This window comes from Hyaena hyaena, unplaced genomic scaffold (assembly GCF_003009895.1).
Source record: "Hyaena hyaena isolate Hyena2069 unplaced genomic scaffold, ASM300989v1 scaffold_682, whole genome shotgun sequence".
Lineage (NCBI taxonomy): Eukaryota > Metazoa > Chordata > Mammalia > Carnivora > Hyaenidae > Hyaena > Hyaena hyaena.
Window position 1 is genome coordinate 818027 of NW_024081315.1, and position 17091 is coordinate 835117.

Sequence of the window (17091 nt, forward strand, 5' to 3'; positions counted from 1 at the left end):
TTTCAGCAACAGAAACAGCACTGTGTTTCCAAGTCTGGTCTGGGGTGATTTGGGTTCTTGACCTTCTCTACTGCTAGTTTTCCAAGTTTGGTTCTCAAAGCTTCCAAATGGCCTCCAGTAGCCTGTCATTAAATACATTCTCTGCCTAGATCAGCCAGCATAGAACCCTCTTATTCCTCACCAATTCCCAAAACCCTTCTATTGTGCCTTCTGGAACCTTCTGGAATTCACCATGCCCTCTGGAACTTCAGGATCATCATCAGTAAGATTTACTCTTTCCCCCAGCCTCTTTTTTCTATTCTCTTGCTCTTCTTGTTCTATCTCAAATGTGGCTTTCCTCTGAGGCACCTGCTCCTCCTACTGTTCTCCCCTCCTCCCCTTGTGCCACTGGGCAGGGGGAGGAGGAGACGACCTTTTTAGTCATCATCACTGCCCCCCTCCCCGATCCCCTGGAAGACTCATAATATTAACCACAACTCAGCCGACTGTACCACACTGCACTTAACTACTCCACTACTCTTAGTCAGCTGTCTCGCCTGATCTCCTGGGAGACCGACTGACAAGATCCTTTCTCTCCTCAGACTCCAATGATTTCCCCCATCCTCACTCTCGGCCAGTGTCTTTGCTTCCCATTGCACTGAGAAAATTGGAGCAATCAGAAAACTTCCACAGACTCCCACCTCTCTGTTGACTCACCTACCTAGACCTTTGGCTGCTTCAACTCAGTCTTCTCTCCAGCTACATGGAGCAGCTGCCTCTGCTCCTGGATAAGGCTGACTCTTCCCCTGAGACACTGAATTTGGTACTCTTGGAGGCAAAAGGACGACTCCTCACCCCATCACCACTTATATCCTCTCCTGGATCATCCCATTCACATGCCAACTGTTATGGGCTCAATGTATGTGTCCCTTCTCCTCTCCCCCCTCATCTGTATGTTGAAGCCCTAGTCCCCAGTTCTATGGTATTTGGAGATAGGGCCTTTGGGAAGAAATTAGGGTTAGTTGAGGTCATGTGGATTGGCTGCATGAAGGGACTAGTATTCCTATTTAAAAAGACACCAGAGGAGAGGGGTGCCTGGGTGGCTCAGTTGGTTGAGTGTCCAACTCTCAGTTTCAGCTTAGGTCATGATCTCATGTTTCATGAGTTTGAGCCCCACATCAGGCTCTAAGCTGACAGCCTGGAGCCTGCTTGGGTTTCTCTCTCCCTCTCTCTCTGCTCCTCCCCTGCTTGTGCTGTCTCTGTCTCTCTCAAAATAAGTAAATAAACTTAAAAAGAAAAAAGACACCAGAGAGCTTGCTGGACACAAAGAAGAGGTCATGTGAGCACAAAGTGAGATGGTAGCCACCGACATGCCATGAGGCCTCAGAATGAAACCCTCCTTGCTGGCACCTTGATCTTGGACTTCCAGCCTGCAGAACTGGAGAGAGAAATTTCTGTATTTTGAGTCACCCAGTCTGTGGTGTTTTGTTATAGCAGCTCAAGCAAACTAGGACGCCAACAGTCTATAACTTCACTTATGGAGTAAATATATAAGGATGCCTGGGTGGCTCAGTCAGTTAAGCGTCCAACTTTTAGTTTCAGCTCAGGCCATGATCTCAGGATGGTGAGTTCAAGCCCCATGTTGAGCTCTGCACTGTCGGTGCTTGGTATTTTCCCCTTCTCTCTCTCTCTCTGTCTCCCTCAAAATAAATAAATAAACCTTAAAAAATAAATCTATGGAAGGCCCACATTTCTCTTCCACTACTATCTCGTGTTCTTCTTTTACAGCAAAAGTCTGTAGGAGTTGTTGAGGTTCATCAACTCTAAGCCTTCTTGACCCATTCTCCCTTGAACTCATTTGAATCATGCTTTTGTCTTTACCCCCTCAGTGAAAATCCTCTTCCCAACATCACAGAAAACCTCTGTGTTGCTAAATCCATAGATCATTCTACACCCTCACCATGCCTGACTTAACAGCATCCGGTGCAGTGTTCATTCCTCTTCCTGATGACACCCTCTGTGCTTGGCCTCTCATACCCTCTCTTGCCTGGGTGCTCCAACCTGCTCTGCAAACAACTCCTGCTTTGTTTCCTCTGTGGACTCCTCCTCATTTTCCTCATCTCTAAATTAAAATCAGTCCTGGGGCCTCTTCTCTTCTTTGTCTACAACAACTCTCTTGCTTATCTCAACTGGTCTTCTTTTCCCCAAATTATTTCTCCTGCACTCTTCCTCATGTGTGACCCTCTGACCACAGTCAGCTGCACACAGCCCTTGGAGGGGCTCTCCGAGGGAATCTGGGCAGGTGGCTGCGTGCAGACAACCTGAGGCTCTGGTTTCCATGTCAAAAATGGATACAGATGATGAAAACTATAGAAAACTTATGAAGGAAATTGAAGGAGACACAAAGAAATGGAAAAACATTCCATGCTCATGGATAGGAAGAATAAATACAGAATATAGTTAAGATGTCATTACTACCCAAAGCAATCTACACATTCAATGCAATACCAATCAAAACTGCACCAGCATACTTCTCAAAACTAGAACAAACTATCCTAAAACTTGTACGGAACCACAAAAGACCCTGAATAGCCAAAGTAATACTGAAAAATAAAACCAAAATGGGAGGTATCACCATCCCAGACTTTAGCCACAACTACAAAGCTGTCATCATCAAGACAGTATGGTATTGGCACAAAAACAGACACATAGACCAATGGAACAGAATTGAGAACTCAGAAGTGGACCCAAAAGTATACAGCCAACTCATCTTTGACAAAGCAGGAAAGAATATCCAATGAAAAAAAGACAGCCTTTTTAACAGATGGTGTTGGGAGATCTGGACAGCAACATGCAGAAGAATGAAACTAGATCATTTCTCACACCATGCACAAAAATAAACTCAAAATGGATAGAGGACCTGAATGTGAGACAGGAAACTATCAACACCCTAGAGGAGAAAGCAGGAAACAACCTCCCTGACCTCCACCGCAGCAACTTCTTACTTGACACATCCCCCAAAGCAAGGGAATCAAGAGCAAAAATAAACAATTGGGACCTCATCAAGATTAAAAGCTTCTGCACAGCAAAGGAAACAACCCACAAAACTAACAGGCAACCAACGGAATGGGAAAAGATAGTTGCAAATGACATATCAGATAAAGGGTTAATATCCAGAATCTATAAGGAACTCACCAAACTTCACACCCAAAAAACAAACAACCCAGTGAAGAAATGGGCAGAAGATATGAACAGACACTTCTCCAAAGAGGACATCCAGATGGCCAACAGACACATGAAACGATGCTCAGCATCCCTCCTCATCAGGGAAATACAAATCAAAACCACACTGAGATACCACCTCACGCCAGTCAGAGTGGCTAAAATGAGCAAATCAGAGAACTCTAGATGCTGGCGAGGATGTGGAGAAACGGGCACCCTCCTACACTGTTGGTGGGAATGTAAACTGGTACAGCCCCTCTGGAAAACAGTGTGGAGGTTCCTCAGGAAACTAACAATAGAACTCCCTTATGACCCAGCAATAGCACTGCTAGGAATTTACCCAAGGGATACAGAAATGCTGAGGCATAGGAGCACATGTACCCCAATGTTCATAGCAGCACTCTCCACAATAGCTAAAACATGGAAAGAGCCTAAGTGTCCATCAACAGATGAATGGATCAAGAAGATGTGGTTTATCTATACCATGGAATACTACATGGCAATGAGAAACAATGAAATCTGGCCATGTGTAGCAACATGGATGGACCTTGAGGGTGTTATGCTGAGCGAAATAAGTCAGGCAGAGAAGGACAAATATCATATGTTTGCACGTATAGGAGGATTAGGAAGAACTTAACTGAGGAACAAGGGGGAGAAGAAGGGGGGAAATGGTGTGGGAAAAGGAGATAGGCAAACCATGAGAGACTCTTGAATGCTGACAAAAACTGAGGACTGATGGATGTGGGGGGGAGCAGGGGATGCTCATGGAGGAGGGCACTCGTGGGCATGAGCACTGAGTGTTATGTGGAAACTAATTTGACAATAAACTATTTGTAAAAAAAAAAAAAAAAAAAAAAAGGATACAGAGAGGCTATTGCCAGCTGAGACTGAAAGGTACCACCACCTGTGCTAGAAACTGCAGGAAACCTCTCTCTCATCCTCCTGCAATGTCCCTCCAGTGCTCTTCACTGAGAAAGCTAGTATTGGGTATACTTTAAAGAAGAAATACTCAAAGAAACATAAACTGAAAGTACATTCAGAGATGATGGGCAATAAATGGATAAATAACCAGATGGCAAAACTCCAAGCTCAAATTGCATCAGTTCAATTTACAGCACTGATGGGAAGAAGTAAGACTCTAAGAAATGGGAATAGTCCCATGCAGGAACTCCTCCTTGTCAGGGAAAGAGGTTTCTCTTTCTCTAGCTGGTGAACTGTTCTTACCTTAGCAGAAAGTCCTACAATAACCTCACCTGAAAGATTTATCATGAGCCAGGTAAGCCAACTTCCTTCATGCCCCACCCTAAGTCCCTTCACTGCCTCACCAGCAGGCAGGTTCCAGGGACAAACCTGGGAGGAGACACGAACACACCCTAAACCTGCAAGATTCTGCTCATTGATGCCCACAATCTGGTGATCATGCATAGAAATGGATTGTCATTTATTTTATATATGTATGTATATATGTATGTGTATGTATATGTATATATATGTATTTTATATATATATATATGATGAGACTTATTATATTGGTTCATATGGTTATGGAGGCTGAGAAGTCCCAGTCTGCTCGCTGCAAGCTGGAAAAAACAGGAAAGCAGGTAGTATTACACACTGACAGTCTAGAGTTCAAAGGTCTGAGAATGAGAGGTAGGAACCAGTGGTGTACGTTTGAGTCTGAAGGCTGAAGAACCAGGTGTACTGGTGACCAAAGGCAGGAGAAAATAGAGGTCATACCTTGGGCAGAGAAAGTGAATCATCCTTCCATCACTTTTTTGTTCTACCTAGACCCTCAACAGATAAAATGATGCCCACATGCATTGGGGAGGGTGATCCTCTTGGATTTGTCTACTGATTTAAATACTTGTCTCTTCCAGAGACACCCTACAGAGACACTCAGAAAGAATGTTTTAGCAACTATCTGGGCATTCCTTAGCCCAGTCACTTTGACACATAAGATTAACCATCACAGAGTGGTATTCATAGTTTGTTCAATGGTAGTCCATGAAAAGTTACTATGAGATACTAGAAATTAGTATAGTGGAAGGGAAGACTTGGTGAAATAGAAATGTTGGAGGGGCGCCTGGGTGGCTTAGTCGGTTAGGCATCCGACTTTCACTTAGGTCATGATCTCGCGGTTCGTGGGTTCGAGCCCCGCGTCGGGCTCTGTGCTGGCTGCCAGCTCAGACCCTGGAGCCTGTTTCAGTCTGTGACCCCCTCTCTCTCTGACCCTCCCCTGCTCACACTGTCTCTCTCTCTCTCTCTTAGAAATAAATAAAAAACATTAAAAAAAGAAAAAAAAAGAAATGTTGGAATGGATTTTTTTTTTATGCACGACCTTCTACCATCTTCCTTATATGAGAAAGCTCATGAGACACTCCCTTCTCCAAGGCTTTGAAAAACAGATTGGTGTGAGAAGGCTACCATCTTGATTACAGGAGATGTGGGAAGTACTTTGAATCTTGGGTGCTGAAGACTTGAGTTAAGGAAACTTCTCAGTATGTGATACATCATTATCAGTCTTGAGTGGAAGAACCAAGAAGAAGCCTCTGTAACAAAGTAATAAATAAAATCCATAGCATGTCTCTGGGGGAAATCACAAGGGTTAGAACCTCCATCAAAGACCAGAATGATGCAGGGAAGGTAATTTTGATGACCACCAAACTCTATCTAAGATGGATGGGTCTTGCAGAGTGTCAATGCATCATTGTAAACTTAATAGGGTATTCTAATTACAGATGCTATTCCCGATGGGATCCTTATTGCTCCCATTGCCAAATTCTCCAACAGCAATGACAAATCCCGAGCTCTAGATAAGGTAACCAAGCCCAGAGGCTCAAATTATTCACCTGGCAGCAAGCTGATTACAGTGAACTCCTTCCATAATGGAGGGGGTAGCAATTTGTCTTTCATGAAATAGGTGCTTCTTCTGAAGGATGGGTGAAGGGGAAAGCTATAAATATCAACTCTAACCTAATGATCTTTTATAACAATAAGGCATGTACCAGCCTATATTTTCTTCCTTACTTGGTTAATTTATTTTTTCTGTGCACCCCATTACTTTATATGCAGTGTGCTTTTGATGAATTTTATGATTTACTCCATGGGAAACAGAACTTCAAGATGACATTGTGTCAGGATGGGAGCAAGGATGGGCATTGCCCAGAGAGGCTAGATATGAAGCTGGATAGAGTAATCAATGACTCCTAAGGATATGGGGTTAGAATGAGCACTTTTATTTCTGTATGGAATGGCTTCCTCACGTTAGTGTTTGAAATGTGTTTTCTTAGATTCTGTGTTTGTCTACTTGGCCACCATTGCTCACAGGGCCAAACTGATGGCCAAACATCATCCTTGAGATCCAGTTTTCACGGAAGTAAAAAGCCTGGGTGGCTTAGTCGGTTGGGCGTCCGACTTTCGCTTGGGTCATGATCTCGCGGTTCGTGGGTTCGGGCCCCGCGTAGGGCTCTGTGCTGACTGCCAGCTCAGAGCCTGGAGCCTGTTTCAGTCTGTGACTCCCTCTCTCTCTGGCCCTCCCCTGCTCACGCTGTCTCTCTCTCTCTCTCTCCTAGAAATAAATAAAACATTAAAAAAAAAATCATATTACAAACCCTCCAACCACTCCTGAGTCAACATCCCCAACCACATATGAAGCCAACACTCCCTCTGCACAAAGCACCCCACAGCCAGGTACCAGACAACTAGAGCCCACAGCCTGCCCAAATTACTTGGACTATCCTAACCTAAACTGCTTATCCTGGCCTGCTTTGTCTCTCTTGTAGAAACTCCGATAAATACCCTGGGCCATGCTCTCTCCTTTGCCTTTTCTGTCCCCAGCTGGTGCTAGTACTTCCCCATGTGGCCCCTCATGGCACACTGTGGTTTTTACTTCTAGGGATCTGTGGGTATAAACTTCTTCACAACAACAACTATTCCCATGTCTGGATGTCTTGTCATACCTAATTAAAACACATTTTGGGTACAACTTTTAGAACAGTTATATGTAAGCATTTTTTTTCTAAGTGTAATTATGGAAAGTTGGGTGTGCATTGATATTAGGAGCCAAAAAGCTAGATCTTGGGGAGCTTCCCAGGATTTAAACTCCTTCCAAATATTTTGAGAATGTTCCCACCTTGAAGGTGGTAGAGCCACTTTGCACAGGAGCCCAAAACACCAGATTCCTGCGTCCTCAACCTTCCTTGCCCCTATCATGGGCACATGCTTAGTCAGATGGGATCTGTCCTGACCTTTGTGTTGGGAGCCAGTGCCACAAAGAAGCAGGGATAGAGAATTATTTCTAGCGGCAGCAGAAGTGCCTGGTTCCCAGGGACAGCAGTGACAGCAGTACCAGTGACAGACATTGCAAGATTTTGCATCCAATTCTATAGCAGCGGGGCCACCGTGCAGGTAATGGCTTGTGATTCAGGCTCTGGTCTGGCTGATGTTTCCCTTGTTCACACCTGTGCCCTAAGCGGGTTCTCAGCTTCCTAAGTTCTTCTATGAGCCACCTGTTGTCCTTTATTTAGTAAAGGACATTTTCTGCTTAAATCATTAATAGGTTTTTATTGCTTGTAACCGAGAACCCTAGTTGATATAAGCTATGATTACACAGACTTACACATCTCAATATGAAAGTACATATGGTGAAATACTAATATTTGTTCATTATAGATAGTGAGAATATAGTGTTTAATGAATTTGTATTTTATGCCTTTATTTTCTCAAAAGATAACACTAGCAATCATATACATATGTGTAAACATATACATACTTATACACATATGTATCATATATTATTTCACAACTCTAAGCCCTTTATTTATTAAAAAAAATTTTTAATGTTCATTTGTTTTGGAGAGAGAGAGAGAGAGAGAGAGACAAGAAATGAGTGGGGGAGGGACAAAGAGGAAGAGGGAGACATAGAATCTGAAGCAAGTTCCAGGCTCTGAGCTGTCAGCACAGAGCCCAACACAGGACTCGAACTCACGAACCGCAACATTATGACCTGAGCTGAAGTTGGATGCTCGGCCAACTGAGCCACCCAGGTGCCCCAAGCCCTTTATTTATACAAACTCAATTACTCCTCACAATAAGCCTGTGAAGTAGGAACCAATATTCACATCCTAGTTTTATGTACAAAGAAATTGAGGCACAGAAAGCTCTAGAGACCTATCTAAAACTACACACCTTTTTTAAAGTATGGTTGACATATAATATATTGATTTGGGGTATACAGCATAATGATTTGATGATCATATATATTACAAAATCTTCACCACAATAAGTGTAGTTACCGTCTGTCACCATTATTATCATAATACAAAATTATTATGAAATTATTGACTATACGGCCCTATGCTGTACTTGTCATCCCTCTGACTTACTTATTTTATAACTAGAAGTTTGTACCTCTTACTCCCCTTCATCTATTTTGCCTATCCCCACCCCTACCCCTCTGTCAACCACCAATTTATTCTCTGTATATATAAGTCTGTTTCTCTTTTGTTTTCTGTTTGTTTGTTCACCTGTTTTGTGATTTAGGTTCCACATATAAGTGAAATCATATGGTATTTATCTTTCTCTGTCTGGCTTATTTCACTTAGCATAATACCCTCTAGGTCCATTCATGTTGTCACAGATGGCAATATTTCATTCTTTTTTATGGCTGTGTAATAGTCCAATATATGTGTATATCACATCTTTATCCATTTACCCATTGACAGACACTTGTGCTTTTTCCGTAATTTGGTTATTGTAAATAATGCTCTTATAAACATAAGAGTACATGTATCTTCTTAAACTATGTTTTCATGTTCTTCTAGTAAATACGCAGAAGAATTGCTGGGTATTTCTATCTTTAAGTTTCTGCAGAAGCTCCATACTCTTTTCCACAGTGGCTGCACCAGCTTCCAGTCCCACCAACAGCGCAAGAGAGTTCCTTTTTCTTCACATTCTCATCAACACTTGCCATTTCTTGTCTTTTTTATTTTAGCCATACTGACTATGATATCTCATTGTTGTTTTGATTTGTGTTTTCCTGATGATGAGTGATGTTGAGCAACTTTTCATGTGCCTATTAGCCATCTGTATGTCTTCTTTGAAAGTGTTTTTATTCAGTTCCTCTGCCTGTTTTTTAATCAGGTTATTTGTGGGGTTTTTTTTTCCTTTAGTTTATTGTTTGAGAGAGAGAGCAGGTGAGGGGCAGAGAGATAGGGAGAGAGAGAATCCCAAGCAGGCTCTGCATTGTCAGCACAGAACTCAATGTGGGGCTGAAACTCATGAACCGTGAGATTGTGACCTGAGCCAAAGTCAAGAGTCGGACGCTTAACTGACTGAGCCCCCCAAGCACCCCAGATTTGTTTGTTTTCCTGCTATTAAGTTGTCTGAGTTTCATGTATATATTAGATCCCCTTTCAGATATATCATTTGCAAGTATCTTCTCTCACTCAGTAGCTTGTCTTTTTGTTTTGTTGATGTTTTCCTTCACTGTTCAAAAACCCACACAGCTTTGAAGAGCAAAGCCAGAAATCAGACCCTGGCAATCATGCTCAGGGCCCTTTTCTTTCAGCAAAATAAGAGAGATGAGATGGCAAGTGGCTTGAGGGGGAGGCAGACTTCGAAGAGTGATTTTGGGGTGCAGGACGAGATTACTTATGGGCTGAGGGGAAGGACCGGGCTGGAGGAGAGGTGAAGATATGAGGATGCCTGGGAGTATTTCATAGACAGGGGTGCTGCCAAGACCACTATGCAGGGCGGAGGGACAACACTTCTGCTGCGAGGAGGAGGCAAGGGGTCTATGGTTTGGAAGATGACCGTGCTTCTCTGGGAAACTAAGGCGAGGTCACCAGCAAGGAGTCTGAGAAGGTGACAGGCAAGCTGCAGCCAAACCGGGTGGCAGCATGGGTGACCTGTGGTCCTGAAGACAGCTGCTTGAGGGGAGAGGGGTTTTCCTCCAGGGGAGAAGGGGAAGGACAGACCCATAGGCCTGTTCACTGAGGGCTCTGTCCTCAGTCCTATTCTACTTGAAAGTCTATGGCTCTCTTGACACACAGACCCAAGAGCCAGGAGATTCCCCACCTGTGGGTGACATCAGGGGGTCCAGGCAGTGATCCAAGGGTACAGGGTCCTTCAGAACAAAGAAAGAAGCATCTTAATAGCTGGAAAGAGGGAAAGCAAATCTGTTGTCTGTCCCCACTGGACACAGACTGAATAGTCACAGGCTCCTCCTCCTCTCCAGAGAGGGTATATGTGTATGTGTGTGTGAGAGAGAGAGAGAGAGGAGAATGAGAGCATGAGTGTGTGTGCTTGCCAAGCCAGCGGTCCCTCCTGTGGACTGGCTTGGCTTTTACCTGCAGAAGTCTTTGTGCCAGGCTCCCCGTGACGCCCTCCTCTATAGCACCTGCCAAGGCTCTCTGGCTGCCAGAGCTGGGAGCCCCAGGCAGTGACCTGCCTGCAGAACTTGTCCAGCCCTCCCCAGGAAGCCACCGTGACTCAGAGGCAGGTCGCCCTCTGCCAAGGGATGTCCAGCCCCAGCCTCTGTTTGGCCATGAGATGAAACCATCCAGCTCTGCTCTATACCGGCCTTTCCATTTTGGGGGGGAACTTCTTTCGGCTGACCAAGAGGACTTCCAAGCCAGACTATTCTGTGTTCTTTCAAAGGACTTTCTTCTTCTACGGTCACAGGTAAGAAAGGTGCCCTCCCCCTGAAGCTTGTGTTGGGGGTGGCAGATGTGGAGACATGGTTGGGGTGGGGTCAAGGGGGTTCTACCAGATTTGTGGCTTCTAGGTACTTTAGGAGGAGAGTATGTCAGAATGCTAAAGCCACCTGCCCCTAGAAAAAATGTGATCTTCCACTTGTCTCTGTTAGGGCTGTTCAGAGCCCAGTGACAATCAACCCCTTCCACAGAGGGTAGCACAGTCTCAGGAGTTAGTGGCTTTACTATAGTATATCTGCTTCTGTGTTTTGATTACTACTACTCGTTTGTCACTTACTTATTCACAAAGTAATTATTGTGTATCTTTTAGTAAAGACTAACACACATCAATGGTATTAACTGACTTGGAAGGTAGAAAGTTCTTCATTGCTGGGGTTTTACGGAGGCTGGAATTTGTGGGAGAGGTTTCCCACATCGGCTGATGTGCTGATCCAGATGACCTTTAAGAATCCACCTGACCATGGGGTGCCTGGGTGGCTTAGTCGGTTATGCGTCCGACTTTCACTTAGGTCATGATCTCGCGGTTCGTGGGTTCGAGCCCCGCGTCGGGCTCTGTGCTGACTGCCAGCTCAGAGCCTGGAGCCTGTTTCAGTCTGTGACTCCCTCTCTCTCTGACCCTCCCCTGCTCCCGCTGTCTCTCTCTCTCTCTCTCCTAGAAATAAAAACATTAAAAAAATTAAAAAAAAAGTGATAGTGGTTGAGGTGGGATTTAAACCCAGGTCTGTCAGTCCCCAGGGTACTCCCACCCCTCATTAACATCATTAACATGACATTTCCGTTTCCTGAGTACAGGGCTCACCCTGCTTGAGGTGAAGTTTACNAAAAAAAAAAAAAGACTCCACCTGACCTTGAGATGTGAAGCTTCTGTGATTGATCAATTATTGAGCAGAGCAGATATACAAGCTAGAAATATGCTCTCTCTCCCCTGAGCTCCTGGAATGAAATTAGTTGGAAGAAGAAACAGTATCATCTCCTTTAAGCAAGGGGCTTTCTTTGGGGTATTGACAGTTGGGAGACAGCTGGGATTCTCATGGTCGGGGAGGTAAGGGGGTGCTGGATGGCAGAGAGGGGCTGTGGGGATCGAAGCAGGCTTTCTGGAGAAGGTGATACTTGTGAAAATAATAGAATATGGCCTGGTGGGTGGGAAGCTGAAAGTCAGCTGCATTAGGAAGATGGACAAAGAGGCGAGCCCAAATCACCTTGACTTCACAAGGTGAAGGGACCAGGACTCAGGAGGCAGGCATGAGGATGGGGGGGGGGGGGGGGGGGTGATGGTCTGCACACCCGCATGTATCAGCAACAGTAGTGGGGATGTTGGTGTCTTAAATCCCCATACGCAATTTCTTTTGTGTAGCTTTCCCTGTGCACCTCTTATCCAAACACCCTTTATAAACAGGGACATTAGCCCACAGCCACCCCTCCTTCCCCATCCTGCCAACCCAGCCAGCTAAAGGATCAAAGAGTCCAGGGCTCTTTCTCTTTTAATATCTTTCTTAGTTAGAAGGTAACTCTAATTACTGCCAATTACGTGGGATAATTTCTCCTTCGATTTCCAGTGACAAATTAATGAGATTACTATTGTGGACTAATTACAAAGGATGCAAATTTGAGGCATCTCGTAGGAACATATCTTCTAGGATCAATTGACTTCTATTTGCACATCTTTCATAGAGTCCAGCACATGTCTGGTTAGTTCTTTATATAATATAATTTCAGCATGCCTGGATTTCTATTTCTTTTTCTCCTATTGTCACTAATGGGAGGGAGGAAATCTTTTATTTAGTGCACTGGACTGAAAGGTGAAATGGGTCATAGCTTTGGGAATTTTGGCCATGGTATGGGTTGGAATGGGGAGTGAGTGAATCTGCATATAGAGGAAACTCCTAGAACCCTGGATCCAGGTGAACCAGGATTTGGGGTGGGACATCTTTCCTTCTCACGGCCCATCTGCCACTGACCTCAGTCCTGTTAGTCAGTAGTGCTAGGATATGTAGAATACATGGAAGTATGGGCTCAGTTGTCCATACAAATTGCCCTTCTAGTTAGTGGCACTGGGTAACACTTTACCACATTATAATTTAGAAGTTGAAGACCCGAGGGACTCCTGAGTGGCTTGCTTAGTTAAATGCCTGACTCTTGGTTTTGGCTCAGGTCATGATCTTATGGATGAACCATGAGAGTTCATTGGGGGTTTGAGCCCCATGTTGGGTTCCATGCTGATGGTGTGGAGCCTGCTTGGCACTTTCTCTCTTTCTCTGCCTTTCCCCTGCTCTCTCTCTCTCTCTCTCTCTCTTTCAAAATAAATAAACTTAAAAAAAAAAAAAGAAGCTGAAGACCTGAATTTGAATCCCAACTGTATCGATTTTGAACTATGCATCCTTGAGCAAATCTTTTCTGAGCATCAATATTTCTTTTATTTACACAAAAGAGATAATAAAATCTCTTCCCCTCCCCCTCCGAGGGGTTACATGAGACCCAAATGAAGTAAAAGTGTGAAAGTGCCTTGTAAACCTTAAAACTACACAAGTTTTGTAGATTGTTGTTAGAAAGATCTAGGTATTAACATCAAAGGGGACCCTGGCATCCTCTCTCCCTGCCTTTGCCCCGCCCTGTTTTCTCACAGCTAACTGAAAACAAAGCAGTGAATCTTCCTGGTGAAGATTCCATAGTGAAGCTATGTCCTGGTGGAGAAAAGCAATTTAATTTTATAGCTCCTCTTCATTTTAACAAACAAATGAAACTTTTAGATGGTAGAGATGGTGTCAGGTTATAATTTGCCGCTGATGTTCCAGGTCAATTAGGGAGGCACAAGATATATAAGAATCTTAAGACATCCAGGGTGGAGGATGAAAAAGAGAAAAGGAACCAGAAAAGGAGTGCTGTGATTGTCAGGTTTTGAATGACTGCAGGAAGACTGAAAAGGCCACGTGTTCTGCAGTTTCCCCTGGATGTTGATAATATCTGTCTTAGTTGGGCAATGCCAGGATCTCTAAAATCAACTCAGCTCATCTCAAGTGTCTCTTGTCTCTCAGATTCTTACCTGACATCAGACTCAGGGAAGAACTTCCTGGTTTGAGGAGTTGTAAAAAGCTCAAAAGGGACACTTCTGGGGACTTGGGGTCTCTCTGCATGGCTTTGAAACCAATGGGACTAAATGAACAAAGTCATGCCTCACAGCAAGGGTGGATGAGCAGAGGAGAGTCTACAACTTTTCTTCCATCCTTTCTTCTCTACTGTGTCCTCCTCAGGGTCAGACATTCTCAATTCTTGGTTCCTAATGCCGGGCACATTGTTGGCCCCATGATGGAAGAGGAAGTGGAAAGATGAATAAGTAAAGGAAAGAATAAATAATCAGATTATGGGAACAAGAGTCCTATGTCATTTTGCTCCCTAAACTAAGCCTGGGTCTGCCTCATAGACTCTTCCTGAGCACTCTTCCACTCCTAGGCACCAATTACAGTGACCTTATATACCTGTAACACACAAGCAAACCCCTGTTTCAAGGGCTGTGCTTGGGGCTGAGATAACAGGCAAATGAGACACAGTCCCCATCTGCAAGAAACTCACAGAAGTGACTTCTGCTTCTCTTCCAAAGCCCTATCAAGTTTTTTTTTTAATGTTTATTTTGTTTTTGAGAGACAGAGAGAGAAACAGAGAGAGAGAGAGAATGAGCAGGGCAGGGGCAGAGAGAAAGGAGACACAGAATATGAATCAGGCTCCAGGCTCTTAGCTGTCAGGACAGAGCCTTACAGGGAGCTTGAACTCACAGACTAAGATCACGACCTGAGCCAAAGTTGGACACTCAACCAACTGAGCCACCCAGGCACTCCAGCCACTGTCTTCTTTTGTCTCAACTTTGGAGCCCATGTGAGGAGTTCAGTGCTACTATCTATTTCCTGATCTCTCTTTTGTCTCAGCCATAAGGTGATTCCCATGGCTGACATTTTGGGGAGATGAGTTTTGAGTATTTATTACCAGTTTCTCCCCAAGTATTTTTTTCATAGCTGACATTTTGGGGGATGAGTTTTGAGTATATATTACCAGTTTATCCCCAAGTATTTTTTTATTGTATCAAAACATACATCATTTACTGTTTTAACCATTTTTAAGTGTAGAGATCAGTGACATCAAGTCCATTCATGGTGCTGTGCAGCCATCACCACCGTCCATCTCCAGAACTTCACGTATTACCCTGCTGAAAGTCTGTCCCTATCAAACACTAACTCTCCCCTCCCCCCTCTTCCCAGCCCCTGGCAGTCCCCATCCTGACTCTCTAAATTTGATTACTCTAGGTGGTCAAATCATGGCATCATACAATATTTGTCCTTTGCTGTTTGGCTTATGTCACTTAGGCCAATGTCTCCAGGGTTCTTCTTTGTCTGTAGATGTGTGAGATTTTTCTTCCTTTTCAAGGCTAAATAATATGGCACTGGACGTGTGCACCACATTTGTTTATCTATTTGTCCACATTCCAATTGCTTCCACCTTTTTTACAGTTGACTTTGATGACTTGCACTCCATTTAGATGGAGGAATGGAGTCTTAAATTGACACCTATTGGGTGAGGTGAGAGCAGCTACCCTCCACCCTGCCATGAGATGGGGAGGGCATGCAAAACACCCAACAGATGTCAGCATCCAATTAAACATACTTTATAATATTTAGTAGCTAATACATCTTTATGGTAAGAAATTTGGAAAATATAACAATGTGACAAAAAGAAGTAAAAACTGCCTCTAATTTCTGCACCCAGAGATAACACAGGTGATGTGTATGTACAGAGAAAAAAAAAGATTAGAAAAGAGCAATTTGGTCGTCTTGGTCCCCCAGGGCTTCTATAACAAAAATCCCAGAGACTGGGTGGTATAAATAAAGAAGAGACATTTATCTCTCAGAATTCTGGAGGCTGGACAGTCCAAGGTCAAGGTGCTGGCAGATTTGGTGTTTGATGGATGCCTGGTTCCTGGTTCATAGATGTGCCGAATTCTGGAGGCTGGACAGTCCAAGGTCAAGGTGCTGGCAGATTTGGTGTTTGATGGATGCCTGGTTCCTGGTTCATAGATGTGCCTCCTTGCTGAGTCTTCACATGGTGGAAGGGGAGAGGGAGCACTCTCCAATCTCCTTGATAAAAACACTGATTCTATTCATGAGTACTCTACCCTCATGACCTAATCACCACCCAAAGACCCCCACCTCCTAACACCATCACACTGGGGGTTAGGGCTTCAAGCTATGAATTTGGTGGAGGAGGGCAACACAAACATTCAGTCTACAGTATTGTTAATAATAACTTTCTTCTGCTTGGGTCTGCTGTAGGGAAGCCTCCAGGAGGCAGACCTCTGCAACTGCAAGGGTCTCAGCCCCCAGACCCAGCGGCTGCAGTTCATCTGTGCCTCAGGAGCTATAAATTGGTGCACAAGCTGGGGCAGGCATCTCGCAAATGTTATGCAGGATGTGCAGCGAGATGTTAGTTCGTGTATATATAAAGCTGCATTCCCATTACAGAGCTCCTGATAATTAGGCTCCAGAATTTGTGGTTTGGACAGAAGCGGCTTCAGAAGGAGTTTGTGTTAGGGGAGCTATCTATGGAGGAAGCTTCCCATTTTTCCATTGCCAGGATCCCTTGCTCCACCCCACTTGGATCCTGGAGAACCCCCCATCCCTACCCCACTGGGAGAGCTGTGCACTGTTTTCTTAATACTCATTAGATGTTTCAGAGAAACCACCTTCAGAGGACTGCCAGCCTTTTCCATCTGCCCTCTGGGATTTTGAGGGGCCAGAAAGGATCCAAGAACTGACTGAGGTAGGACTGCTATGTGAGGAAACCTGGGGCAAGGATGAGGTGTAAGGGCGGCTGGTGTTTGAGGCCATATTCTCCTGAGGTAGCGGGAGACAAATGTAATTGTCAATTTCTAATAAGTTTTTGAGTTGAAACCCAAGAAAATCAATACAGGAGGGCTTTCTGTCCCCTAACACACTCTGGGAAAGCCTATTATAATACAGATATTTCAGAACTGCCAACACACTGAAATTCACATGAAACCCCTCCCGCACACTCTCTCCCTCCAAGTTGACACAAGCCATCAATGCACAAGACTGTGGCTCTTTGTGCCCTGATGACCATAGCAGCTGCTTCTCCTACTCAGCCCCCTGCATTTCTCAGGAGCTGTAGTGGG